Raw genomic sequence first — 12,056 nt, forward strand, 5'->3', positions numbered from 1 at the left:
TCTTGGCCGATCGTGGCCGATCGGGGCAGAAGGGAGCAGGGCAAGATGCTCATGATCCTGCTCTAATAATGAACTGCCTTCCTCTCTCCTTACCTGTGGTTATGCCTGGCTGCTTGGTTCCAGTTGTAGGCCTACATCCCACAGGCAATTTGCTTGTCTCTCTCACACATGTAAATGGGTCAGCACTCAAGTGCACACACCTGCCTGCACCCACAGATCCTCTCACACACACTTTTCTCAACAAGATTTTTTCCTAGTTTAGAGACTCAGAGACCCATGTTGAAATACAAAAGCAGCACACCACATGACGGCCTTCACATAGAATCCAGCAGCAAATGGGAAACTTTTAACCAGCCGTGGTCCTATTACTGCAGCCCTACCATGGAACGACTGCTGGATGAGTCGTGCTCGAGAATATTGAACCTACAACAAGTCTGAGGTAAATAAGAATTCCACAGGAATACCATAAAACATGGACCTATGACCCTTTCGAGCCAGATAGGAATCAAACCTACAATCTTCTGATCCGTAGTCAGACGCGTTATCCATTGCGCCACTGGCCCCATGTAGGTACACCCATACTTTTGTCCTTAAGAGGACCAGAAATTGTGTGTGTGTGTGTGTGTGTGTGTGTGTGTTTTAAAACACCATTCCATCAACCTTTTTAGCCATGTTTACTGCTCACAACCAGAAGACACAAGTAAACCCACCTGAGGGACCTCCTGAAATTCTGTTCTGTCAGGTGTTCCTAACTTATACAAAGGACTTTAGGAGGAGGAAGGACCTAAAAGTCAGGCGAAATGGTGCTAGATCCAAGGAAATGTTTTAGATCAGCCTCAGTTTCTTAAATAGTCTGCATTAACATCATCAGTTCCACGTCTGTGTGGAGCTGATCTTGAGGACTTCTTAATCAGCAGGCGGGTACAACAATAAAGTGTTTAATATTACAATACAGGCGAAAATTCAGACACCTTGTCATAGGCTCACCTTGTCCAGGGACCCAGGCATGCTGCCTTTCCACTCTCAGAGCCCTTCACCTAACCTACTGTGCAGCTGTTTCACCTCTAATATCACTGTTCCACAGGCAGCGTGATGTCACAATGTTCCTTGTCTGTAGCCTGAACCATGAGCCTTTGCAACCCTGGCATAATCTACATACTTCCAATTGGTGAAGTCTTGGACCACAAATGCAGTGAAGAATAATGGATTGTTACTCTTCATTCATTTTTGCCCATTGGCTCAGATTTGAATGCTTACAGGCCATCCGAGCATCTCTGCCAGGCCACCCTATGTCTAGAGACTGTAGATTTAGAGAGTTTATAAACATTGTAGGTTCATCACTGAAGTGTGCTCGCTTCGGCAGCACATATACTAAAATTGGAACGATACAGAGAAGATTAGCATGGCCCCTGCGCAAGGATGACACGCAAATTCGTGAAGCGTACCATATTTTTACCAGCTTTCAGGAGAGAAATGTTCTATGTTTTCAAGACTAATTGAAATAATAAAGCAGGTTCCAGTGCTTTCCTCCTAATATGTATTTTTCAATTTTTCTCTCCTCAACATTTTTAATGTATTTACCTCGCAGTAAAGAAGGTGCACTCTATGTGTCCAGCTGCATTTAGCAAGGAAGCCTGCAGGACTTCTGGGACTTTTCTTTCTCTTCTTCAGCCTCCCTGTCATTATTCTTCACAACCCCCAAATCTATACTGCTGCCAGCGATGCGTTGCTTTGTGGGAAGCAAGACAAAGAGAAGGGGAGGGCCTATGCAAATGATGGCCTCAGGGCTGTCTGGGAGTCCCTTTTCAGCAGTACTGTTAAAATCCGCCTTGCAACCAGATTGGTCTGGTAAGCTGAAAAATACCAGGCATGATTGGGCACCGGGTCCTCTAGGCCCTTGGAGGACATATTGGGCCTGCATCCCTCAGTTTCTGAGGTCCAAGAAATGTTCACCCTCCACCCTAATAGAGAGGTCTTGGCCGATCGTGGCCGATCGGGGCAAAAGGGAGCAGGGCAAGATGCTCATGATCCTGCTCTAATAATGAACTGCCTTCCTCTCTCCTTACCTGTGGTTATGCCTGGCTGCTTGGTTCCAGTTGTAGGCCTACATCCCACAGGCAATTTGCTTGTCTCTCTCACACATGTAAATGGGTCAGCACTCAAGTGCACACACCTGCCTGCACCCACAGATCCTCTCACACACACTTTTCTCAACAAGATTTTTTCCTAGTTTAGAGACTCAGAGACCCATGTTGAAATACAAAAGCAGCACACCACATGACGGCCTTCACATAGAATCCAGCAGCAAATGGGAAACTTTTAACCAGCCGTGGTCCTATTACTGCAGCCCTACCATGGAACGACTGCTGGATGAGTCGTGCTCAAGAATATTGAACCTACAACAAGTCTGAGGTAAATAAGAATTCCACAGGAATACCATAAAACAGGGACCTATGACCCTTTCGAGCCAGATAGGAGTCGAACCTACAATCTTCTGATCCGTAGTCAGACACGTTATCCATTGCGCCACTGGCCCCATGTAGGTACACCCATACTTTTGTCCTTAAGAGGACCAGAAATTGTGTGTGTGTGTGTGTGTGTGTGTTTTAAAACACCATTCCATCAACCTTTTTAGCCATGTTTACTGCTCACAACCAGAAGACACAAGTAAACCCACCTGAGGGACCTCCTGAAATTCTGTTCTGTCAGGTGTTCCTAACTTATACAAAGGACTTTAGGAGGAGGAAGGACCTAAAAGTCAGGCGAAATGGTCCTAGATCCAAGGAAATGTTTTAGATCAGCCTCAGTTTCTTAAATAGTCTGCATTAACATCATCAGTTCCACGTCTGTGTGGAGCTGATCTTGAGGACTTCTTAATCAGCAGGCGGGTACAACAATAAAGTGTTTAATATTACAATACAGGTGAAAATTCAGACACCTTGTCATAGGCTCACCTTGTCCAGGGACCCAGGCATGCTGCCTTTCCACTCTCAGAGCCCTTCACCTAACCTACTGTGCAGCTGTTTCACCTCTAATATCACTGTTCCACAGGCAGCGTGATGTCACAATGTTCCTTGTCTGTAGCCTGAACCATGAGCCTTTGCAACCCTGGCATAATCTACATACTTCCAATTGGTGAAGTCTTGGACCACAAATGCAGTGAAGAATAATGGATTGTTACTCTTCATTCATTTTTGCCCATTGGCTCAGATTTGAATGCTTACAGGCCATCCGAGCATCTCTGCCAGGCCACCCTATGTCTAGAGACTGTAGATTTAGAGAGTTTATAAACATTGTAGGTTCATCAATGAAGTGTGCTCGCTTCGGCAGCACATATACTAAAATTGGAACGATACAGAGAAGATTAGCATGGCCCCTGCGCAAGGATGACACGCAAATTCGTGAAGCGTTCCATATTTTTACCAGCTTTCAGGAGAGAAATGTTCTATGTTTTCAAGACTAATTGAAATAATAAAGCAGGTTCCAGTGCTTTCCTCCTAATATGTATTTTTCAATTTTTCTCTCCTCAACATTTTTAATGTATTTACCTCGCAGTAAAGAAGGTGCACTCTATGTGTCCAGCTGCATTTAGCAAGGAAGCCTGCAGGACTTCTGGGACTTTTCTTTCTCTTCTTCAGCCTCCCTGTCATTATTCTTCACAACCCCCAAATCTATACTGCTGCCAGCGATGCGTTGCTTTGTGGGAAGCAAGACAAAGAGAAGGGGAGGGCCTATGCAAATGATGGCCTCAGGGCTGTCTGGGAGTCCCTTTTCAGCAGTACTGTTAAAATCCGCCTTGCAACCAGATTGGTCGGGTAAGCTGAAAAACACCAGGCATGATTGGGCACCGGGTCCTCTAGGCCCTTGGAGGACATATTGGGCCTGCATCCCTCAGTTTCTGAGGTCCAAGAAATGTTCACCCTCCACCCTAATAGAGAGGTCGTGGCCGATCGTGGCCGATCGGGGCAGAAGGGAGCAGGGCAAGATGCTCATGATCCTGCTCTAATAATGAACTGCCTTCCTCTCTCCTTACCTGTGGTTATGCCTGGCTGCTTGGTTCCAGTTGTAGGCCTACATCCCACAGGCAATTTGCTTGTCTCTCTCACACATGTAAATGGGTCAGCACTCAAGTGCACACACCTGCCTGCACCCACAGATCCTCTCACACACACTTTTCTCAACAAGATTTTTTCCTAGTTTAGAGACTCAGAGACCCATGTTGAAATACAAAAGCAGCACACCACATGACGGCCTTCACATAGAATCCAGCAGCAAATGGGAAACTTTTAACCAGCCGTGGTCCTATTACTGCAGCCCTACCATGGAACGACTGCTGGATGAGTCGTGCTCGAGAATATTGAACCTACAACAAGTCTGAGGTAAATAAGAATTCCACAGGAATACCATAAAACATGGACCTATGACCCTTTCGAGCCAGATAGGAATCAAACCTACAATCTTCTGATCCGTAGTCAGACGCGTTATCCATTGCGCCACTGGCCCCATGTAGGTACACCCATACTTTTGTCCTTAAGAGGACCAGAAATTGTGTGTGTGTGTGTGTGTGTGTGTTTTAAAACACCATTCCATCAACCTTTTTAGCCATGTTTACTGCTCACAACCAGAAGACACAAGTAAACCCACCTGAGGGACCTCTTGAAATTCTGTTCTGTCAGGTGTTCCTAACTTATACAAAGGACTTTAGGAGGAGGAAGGACCTAAAAGTCAGGCGAAATGGTCCTAGATCCAAGGAAATGTTTTAGATCAGCCTCAGTTTCTTAAATAGTCTGCATTAACATCATCAGTTCCACGTCTGTGTGGAGCTGATCTTGAGGACTTCTTAATCAGCAGGCGGGTACAACAATAAAGTGTTTAATATTACAATACAGGCGAAAATTCAGACACCTTGTCATAGGCTCACCTTGTCCAGGGACCCAGGCATGCTGCCTTTCCACTCTCAGAGCCCTTCACCTAACCTACTGTGCAGCTGTTTCACCTCTAATATCACTGTTCCACAGGCAGCGTGATGTCACAATGTTCCTTGTCTGTAGCCTGAACCATGAGCCTTTGCAACCCTGGCATAATCTACATACTTCCAATTGGTGAAGTCTTGGACCACAAATGCAGTGAAGAATAATGGATTGTTACTCTTCATTCATTTTTGCCCATTGGCTCAGATTTGAATGCTTACAGGCCATCCGAGCATCTCTGCCAGGCCACCCTATGTCTAGAGACTGTAGATTTAGAGAGTTTATAAACATTGTAGGTTCATCAATGAAGTGTGCTCGCTTCGGCAGCACATATACTAAAATTGGAACGATACAGAGAAGATTAGCATGGCCCCTGCGCAAGGATGACACGCAAATTCGTGAAGCGTTCCATATTTTTACCAGCTTTCAGGAGAGAAATGTTCTATGTTTTCAAGACTAATTGAAATAATAAAGCAGGTTCCAGTGCTTTCCTCCTAATATGTATTTTTCAATTTTTCTCTCCTCAACATTTTTAATGTATTTACCTCGCAGTAAAGAAGGTGCACTCTATGTGTCCAGCTGCATTTAGCAAGGAAGCCTGCAGGACTTCTGGGACTTTTCTTTCTCTTCTTCAGCCTCCCTGTCATTATTCTTCACAACCCCCAAATCTATACTGCTGCCAGCGATGCGTTGCTTTGTGGGAAGCAAGACAAAGAGAAGGGGAGGGCCTATGCAAATGATGGCCTCAGGGCTGTCTGGGAGTCCCTTTTCAGCAGTACTGTTAAAATCCGCCTTGCAACCAGATTGGTCGGGTAAGCTGAAAAACACCAGGCATGATTGGGCACCGGGTCCTCTAGGCCCTTGGAGGACATATTGGGCCTGCATCCCTCAGTTTCTGAGGTCCAAGAAATGTTCACCCTCCACCCTAATAGAGAGGTCTTGGCCGATCGTGGCCGATCGGGGCAGAAGGGAGCAGGGCAAGATGCTCATGATCCTGCTCTAATAATGAACTGCCTTCCTCTCTCCTTACCTGTGGTTATGCCTGGCTGCTTGGTTCCAGTTGTAGGCCTACATCCCACAGGCAATTTGCTTGTCTCTCTCACACATGTAAATGGGTCAGCACTCAAGTGCACACACCTGCCTGCACCCACAGATCCTCTCACACACACTTTTCTCAACAAGATTTTTTCCTAGTTTAGAGACTCAGAGACCCATGTTGAAATACAAAAGCAGCACACCACATGACGGCCTTCACATAGAATCCAGCAGCAAATGGGAAACTTTTAACCAGCCGTGGTCCTATTACTGCAGCCCTACCATGGAACGACTGCTGGATGAGTCGTGCTCAAGAATATTGAACCTACAACAAGTCTGAGGTAAATAAGAATTCCACAGGAATACCATAAAACAGGGACCTATGACCCTTTCGAGCCAGATAGGAGTCGAACCTACAATCTTCTGATCCGTAGTCAGACGCGTTATCCATTGCGCCACCGGCCCCATGTAGGTACACCCATACTTTTGTCCTTAAGAGGACCAGAAATTGTGTGTGTGTGTGTGTGTGTGTGTGTGTTTTAAAACACCATTCCATCAACCTTTTTAGCCATGTTTACTGCTCACAACCAGAAGACACAAGTAAACCCACCTGAGGGACCTCCTGAAATTCTGTTCTGTCAGGTGTTCCTAACTTATACAAAGGACTTTAGGAGGAGGAAGGACCTAAAAGTCAGGCGAAATGGTCCTAGATCCAAGGAAATGTTTTAGATCAGCCTCAGTTTCTTAAATAGTCTGCATTAACATCATCAGTTCCACGTCTGTGTGGAGCTGATCTTGAGGACTTCTTAATCAGCAGGCGGGTACAACAATAAAGTGTTTAATATTACAATACAGGCGAAAATTCAGACACCTTGTCATAGGCTCACCTTGTCCAGGGACCCAGGCATGCTGCCTTTCCACTCTCAGAGCCCTTCACCTAACCTACTGTGCAGCTGTTTCACCTCTAATATCACTGTTCCACAGGCAGCGTGATGTCACAATGTTCCTTGTCTGTAGCCTGAACCATGAGCCTTTGCAACCCTGGCATAATCTACATACTTCCAATTGGTGAAGTCTTGGACCACAAATGCAGTGAAGAATAATGGATTGTTACTCTTCATTCATTTTTGCCCATTGGCTCAGATTTGAATGCTTACAGGCCATCCGAGCATCTCTGCCAGGCCACCCTATGTCTAGAGACTGTAGATTTAGAGAGTTTATAAACATTGTAGGTTCATCAATGAAGTGTGCTCGCTTCGGCAGCACATATACTAAAATTGGAACGATACAGAGAAGATTAGCATGGCCCCTGCGCAAGGATGACACGCAAATTCGTGAAGCGTTCCATATTTTTACCAGCTTTCAGGAGAGAAATGTTCTATGTTTTCAAGACTAATTGAAATAATAAAGCATGTTCCAGTGCTTTCCTCCTAATATGTATTTTTCAATTTTTCTCTCCTCAACATTTTTAATGTATTTACCTCGCAGTAAAGAAGGTGCACTCTATGTGTCCAGCTGCATTTAGCAAGGAAGCCTGCAGGACTTCTGGGACTTTTCTTTCTCTTCTTCAGCCTCCCTGTCATTATTCTTCACAACCCCCAAATCTATACTGCTGCCAGCGATGCGTTGCTTTGTGGGAAGCAAGACAAAGAGAAGGGGAGGGCCTATGCAAATGATGGCCTCAGGGCTGTCTGGGAGTCCCTTTTCAGCAGTACTGTTAAAATCCGCCTTGCAACCAGATTGGTCGGGTAAGCTGAAAAACACCAGGCATGATTGGGCACCGGGTCCTCTAGGCCCTTGGAGGACATATTGGGCCTGCATCCCTCAGTTTCTGAGGTCCAAGAAATGTTCACCCTCCACCCTAATAGAGAGGTCTTGGCCGATCGTGGCCGATCGGGGCAGAAGGGAGCAGGGCAAGATGCTCATGATCCTGCTCTAATAATGAACTGCCTTCCTCTCTCCTTACCTGTGGTTATGCCTGGCTGCTTGGTTCCAGTTGTAGGCCTACATCCCACAGGCAATTTGCTTGTCTCTCTCACACATGTAAATGGGTCAGCACTCAAGTGCACACACCTGCCTGCACCCACAGATCCTCTCACACACACTTTTCTCAACAAGATTTTTTCCTAGTTTAGAGACTCAGAGACCCATGTTGAAATACAAAAGCAGCACACCACATGACGGCCTTCACATAGAATCCAGCAGCAAATGAGAAACTTTTAACTAGCCGTGGTCCTATTACTGCAGCCCTACCATGGAACGACTGCTGGATGAGTCGTGCTCGAGAATATTGAACCTACAACAAGTCTGAGGTAAATAAGAATTCCACAGGAATACCATAAACAGGGACCTATGACCCTTTCGAGCCAGATAGGAATCAAACCTACAATCGTCTGATCCGTAGTCAGACGCGTTATCCATTGCGCCACTGGCCCCATGTAGGTACACCCATACTTTTGTCCTTAAGAGGACCAGAAATTGTGTGTGTGTGTGTGTGTGTGTGTGTGTGTTTTAAAACACCATTCCATCAACCTTTTTAGCCATGTTTACTGCTCACAACCAGAAGACACAAGTAAACCCACCTGAGGGACCTCCTGAAATTCTGTTCTGTCAGGTGTTCCTAACTTATACAAAGGACTTTAGGAGGAGGAAGGACCTAAAAGTCAGGCGAAATGGTCCTAGATCCAAGGAAATGTTTTAGATCAGCCTCAGTTTCTTAAATAGTCTGCATTAACATCATCAGTTCCACGTCTGTGTGGAGCTGATCTTGAGGACTTCTTAATCAGCAGGCGGGTACAACAATAAAGTGTTTAATATTACAATACAGGCGAAAATTCAGACACCTTGTCATAGGCTCACCTTGTCCAGGGACCCAGGCATGCTGCCTTTCCACTCTCAGAGCCCTTCACCTAACCTACTGTGCAGCTGTTTCACCTCTAATATCACTGTTCCACAGGCAGCGTGATGTCACAATGTTCCTTGTCTGTAGCCTGAACCATGAGCCTTTGCAACCCTGGCATAATCTACATACTTCCAATTGGTGAAGTCTTGGACCACAAATGCAGTGAAGAATAATGGATTGTTACTCTTCATTCATTTTTGCCCATTGGCTCAGATTTGAATGCTTACAGGCCATCCGAGCATCTCTGCCAGGCCACCCTATGTCTAGAGACTGTAGATTTAGAGAGTTTATAAACATTGTAGGTTCATCACTGAAGTGTGCTCGCTTCGGCAGCACATATACTAAAATTGGAACGATACAGAGAAGATTAGCATGGCCCCTGCGCAAGGATGACACGCAAATTCGTGAAGCGTACCATATTTTTACCAGCTTTCAGGAGAGAAATGTTCTATGTTTTCAAGACTAATTGAAATAATAAAGCAGGTTCCAGTGCTTTCCTCCTAATATGTATTTTTCAATTTTTCTCTCCTCAACATTTTTAATGTATTTACCTCGCAGTAAAGAAGGTGCACTCTATGTGTCCAGCTGCATTTAGCAAGGAAGCCTGCAGGACTTCTGGGACTTTTCTTTCTCTTCTTCAGCCTCCCTGTCATTATTCTTCACAACCCCCAAATCTATACTGCTGCCAGCGATGCGTTGCTTTGTGGGAAGCAAGACAAAGAGAAGGGGAGGGCCTATGCAAATGATGGCCTCAGGGCTGTCTGGGAGTCCCTTTTCAGCAGTACTGTTAAAATCCGCCTTGCAACCAGATTGGTCGGGTAAGCTGAAAAACACCAGGCATGATTGGGCACCGGGTCCTCTAGGCCCTTGGAGGACATATTGGGCCTGCATCCCTCAGTTTCTGAGGTCCAAGAAATGTTCACCCTCCACCCTAATAGAGAGGTCTTGGCCGATCGTGGCCGATCGGGGCAGAAGGGAGCAGGGCAAGATGCTCATGATCCTGCTCTAATAATGAACTGCCTTCCTCTCTCCTTACCTGTGGTTATGCCTGGCTGCTTGGTTCCAGTTGTAGGCCTACATCCCACAGGCAATTTGCTTGTCTCTCTCACACATGTAAATGGGTCAGCACTCAAGTGCACACACCTGCCTGCACCCACAGATCCTCTCACACACACTTTTCTCAACAAGATTTTTTCCTAGTTTAGAGACTCAGAGACCCATGTTGAAATACAAAAGCAGCACACCACATGACGGCCTTCACATAGAATCCAGCAGCAAATGAGAAACTTTTAACCAGCCGTGGTCCTATTACTGCAGCCCTACCATGGAACGACTGCTGGATGAGTCGTGCTCGAGAATATTGAACCTACAACAAGTCTGAGGTAAATAAGAATTCCACAGGAATACCATAAAACATGGACCTATGACCCTTTCGAGCCAGATAGGAATCAAACCTACAATCTTCTGATCCGTAGTCAGACGCGTTATCCATTGCGCCACTGGCCCCATGTAGGTACACCCATACTTTTGTCCTTAAGAGGACCAGAAATTGTGTGTGTGTGTGTGTGTGTGTGTTTTAAAACACCATTCCATCAACCTTTTTAGCCATGTTTACTGCTCACAACCAGAAGACACAAGTAAACCCACCTGAGGGACCTCTTGAAATTCTGTTCTGTCAGGTGTTCCTAACTTATACAAAGGACTTTAGGAGGAGGAAGGACCTAAAAGTCAGGCGAAATGGTCCTAGATCCAAGGAAATGTTTTAGATCAGCCTCAGTTTCTTAAATAGTCTGCATTAACATCATCAGTTCCACGTCTGTGTGGAGCTGATCTTGAGGACTTCTTAATCAGCAGGCGGGTACAACAATAAAGTGTTTAATATTACAATACAGGCGAAAATTCAGACACCTTGTCATAGGCTCACCTTGTCCAGGGACCCAGGCATGCTGCCTTTCCACTCTCAGAGCCCTTCACCTAACCTACTGTGCAGCTGTTTCACCTCTAATATCACTGTTCCACAGGCAGCGTGATGTCACAATGTTCCTTGTCTGTAGCCTGAACCATGAGCCTTTGCAACCCTGGCATAATCTACATACTTCCAATTGGTGAAGTCTTGGACCACAAATGCAGTGAAGAATAATGGATTGTTACTCTTCATTCATTTTTGCCCATTGGCTCAGATTTGAATGCTTACAGGCCATCCGAGCATCTCTGCCAGGCCACCCTATGTCTAGAGACTGTAGATTTAGAGAGTTTATAAACATTGTAGGTTCATCAATGAAGTGTGCTCGCTTCGGCAGCACATATACTAAAATTGGAACGATACAGAGAAGATTAGCATGGCCCCTGCGCAAGGATGACACGCAAATTCGTGAAGCGTTCCATATTTTTACCAGCTTTCAGGAGAGAAATGTTCTATGTTTTCAAGACTAATTGAAATAATAAAGCAGGTTCCAGTGCTTTCCTCCTAATATGTATTTTTCAATTTTTCTCTCCTCAACATTTTTAATGTATTTACCTCGCAGTAAAGAAGGTGCACTCTATGTGTCCAGCTGCATTTAGCAAGGAAGCCTGCAGGACTTCTGGGACTTTTCTTTCTCTTCTTCAGCCTCCCTGTCATTATTCTTCACAACCCCCAAATCTATACTGCTGCCAGCGATGCGTTGCTTTGTGGGAAGCAAGACAAAGAGAAGGGGAGGGCCTATGCAAATGATGGCCTCAGGGCTGTCTGGGAGTCCCTTTTCAGCAGTACTGTTAAAATCCGCCTTGCAACCAGATTGGTCGGGTAAGCTGAAAAACACCAGGCATGATTGGGCACCGGGTCCTCTAGGCCCTTGGAGGACATATTGGGCCTGCATCCCTCAGTTTCTGAGGTCCAAGAAATGTTCACCCTCCACCCTAATAGAGAGGTCTTGGCCGATCGTGGCCGATCGGGGCAGAAGGGAGCAGGGCAAGATGCTCATGATCCTGCTCTAATAATGAACTGCCTTCCTCTCTCCTTACCTGTGGTTATGCCTGGCTGCTTGGTTCCAGTTGTAGGCCTACATCCCACAGGCAATTTGCTTGTCTCTCTCACACATGTAAATGGGTCAGCACTCAAGTGCACACACCTGCCTGCACCCACAGATCCTCTCACACACACTTTTCTC

At 45.7% G+C, this 12,056-nt stretch overlaps 11 non-coding genes across 11 annotated transcripts; 6 read left to right on the forward strand and 5 right to left on the reverse strand.

Annotated features, from left to right (window-relative positions):
* Nucleotides 1–490: 490 nt before the first annotated feature.
* On the reverse strand, nt 491–563 carry TRNAR-ACG (transfer RNA arginine (anticodon ACG)). Its single transcript has one exon. It is a non-coding gene; the product is annotated as a tRNA-Arg (tRNA).
* Nucleotides 564–1,347: 784 nt separating this feature from the next.
* On the forward strand, nt 1,348–1,454 carry LOC146820631 (U6 spliceosomal RNA). The gene has a single exon (XR_014965420.1). It is a non-coding gene; the product is annotated as a U6 spliceosomal RNA (small nuclear RNA).
* A 1,009-nt stretch (nt 1,455–2,463) lies between these two features.
* Nucleotides 2,464–2,536, reverse strand: TRNAR-ACG (transfer RNA arginine (anticodon ACG)). The gene has a single exon. It is a non-coding gene; the product is annotated as a tRNA-Arg (tRNA).
* Nucleotides 2,537–3,314: 778 nt separating this feature from the next.
* Nucleotides 3,315–3,421, forward strand: LOC146820633 (U6 spliceosomal RNA). The gene has a single exon (XR_014965284.1). It is a non-coding gene; the product is annotated as a U6 spliceosomal RNA (small nuclear RNA).
* Nucleotides 3,422–4,430: 1,009 nt separating this feature from the next.
* TRNAR-ACG (transfer RNA arginine (anticodon ACG)) lies at nt 4,431–4,503 on the reverse strand. Its single transcript has one exon. It is a non-coding gene; the product is annotated as a tRNA-Arg (tRNA).
* A 778-nt stretch (nt 4,504–5,281) lies between these two features.
* Nucleotides 5,282–5,388, forward strand: LOC146820635 (U6 spliceosomal RNA). The gene has a single exon (XR_014965285.1). It is a non-coding gene; the product is annotated as a U6 spliceosomal RNA (small nuclear RNA).
* Nucleotides 5,389–6,397: 1,009 nt separating this feature from the next.
* Nucleotides 6,398–6,470, reverse strand: TRNAR-ACG (transfer RNA arginine (anticodon ACG)). The gene has a single exon. It is a non-coding gene; the product is annotated as a tRNA-Arg (tRNA).
* A 782-nt stretch (nt 6,471–7,252) lies between these two features.
* On the forward strand, nt 7,253–7,359 carry LOC146820637 (U6 spliceosomal RNA). Its single transcript, XR_014965286.1, has one exon. It is a non-coding gene; the product is annotated as a U6 spliceosomal RNA (small nuclear RNA).
* A 1,865-nt stretch (nt 7,360–9,224) lies between these two features.
* On the forward strand, nt 9,225–9,331 carry LOC146820638 (U6 spliceosomal RNA). Its single transcript, XR_014965421.1, has one exon. It is a non-coding gene; the product is annotated as a U6 spliceosomal RNA (small nuclear RNA).
* Nucleotides 9,332–10,340: 1,009 nt separating this feature from the next.
* On the reverse strand, nt 10,341–10,413 carry TRNAR-ACG (transfer RNA arginine (anticodon ACG)). Its single transcript has one exon. It is a non-coding gene; the product is annotated as a tRNA-Arg (tRNA).
* Nucleotides 10,414–11,191: 778 nt separating this feature from the next.
* LOC146820640 (U6 spliceosomal RNA) lies at nt 11,192–11,298 on the forward strand. Its single transcript, XR_014965287.1, has one exon. It is a non-coding gene; the product is annotated as a U6 spliceosomal RNA (small nuclear RNA).
* Nucleotides 11,299–12,056: the final 758 nt, after the last annotated feature.

Source organism: Triturus cristatus, chromosome 6 (genome assembly GCF_964204655.1).
Source record: "Triturus cristatus chromosome 6, aTriCri1.1, whole genome shotgun sequence".
Lineage (NCBI taxonomy): Eukaryota > Metazoa > Chordata > Amphibia > Caudata > Salamandridae > Triturus > Triturus cristatus.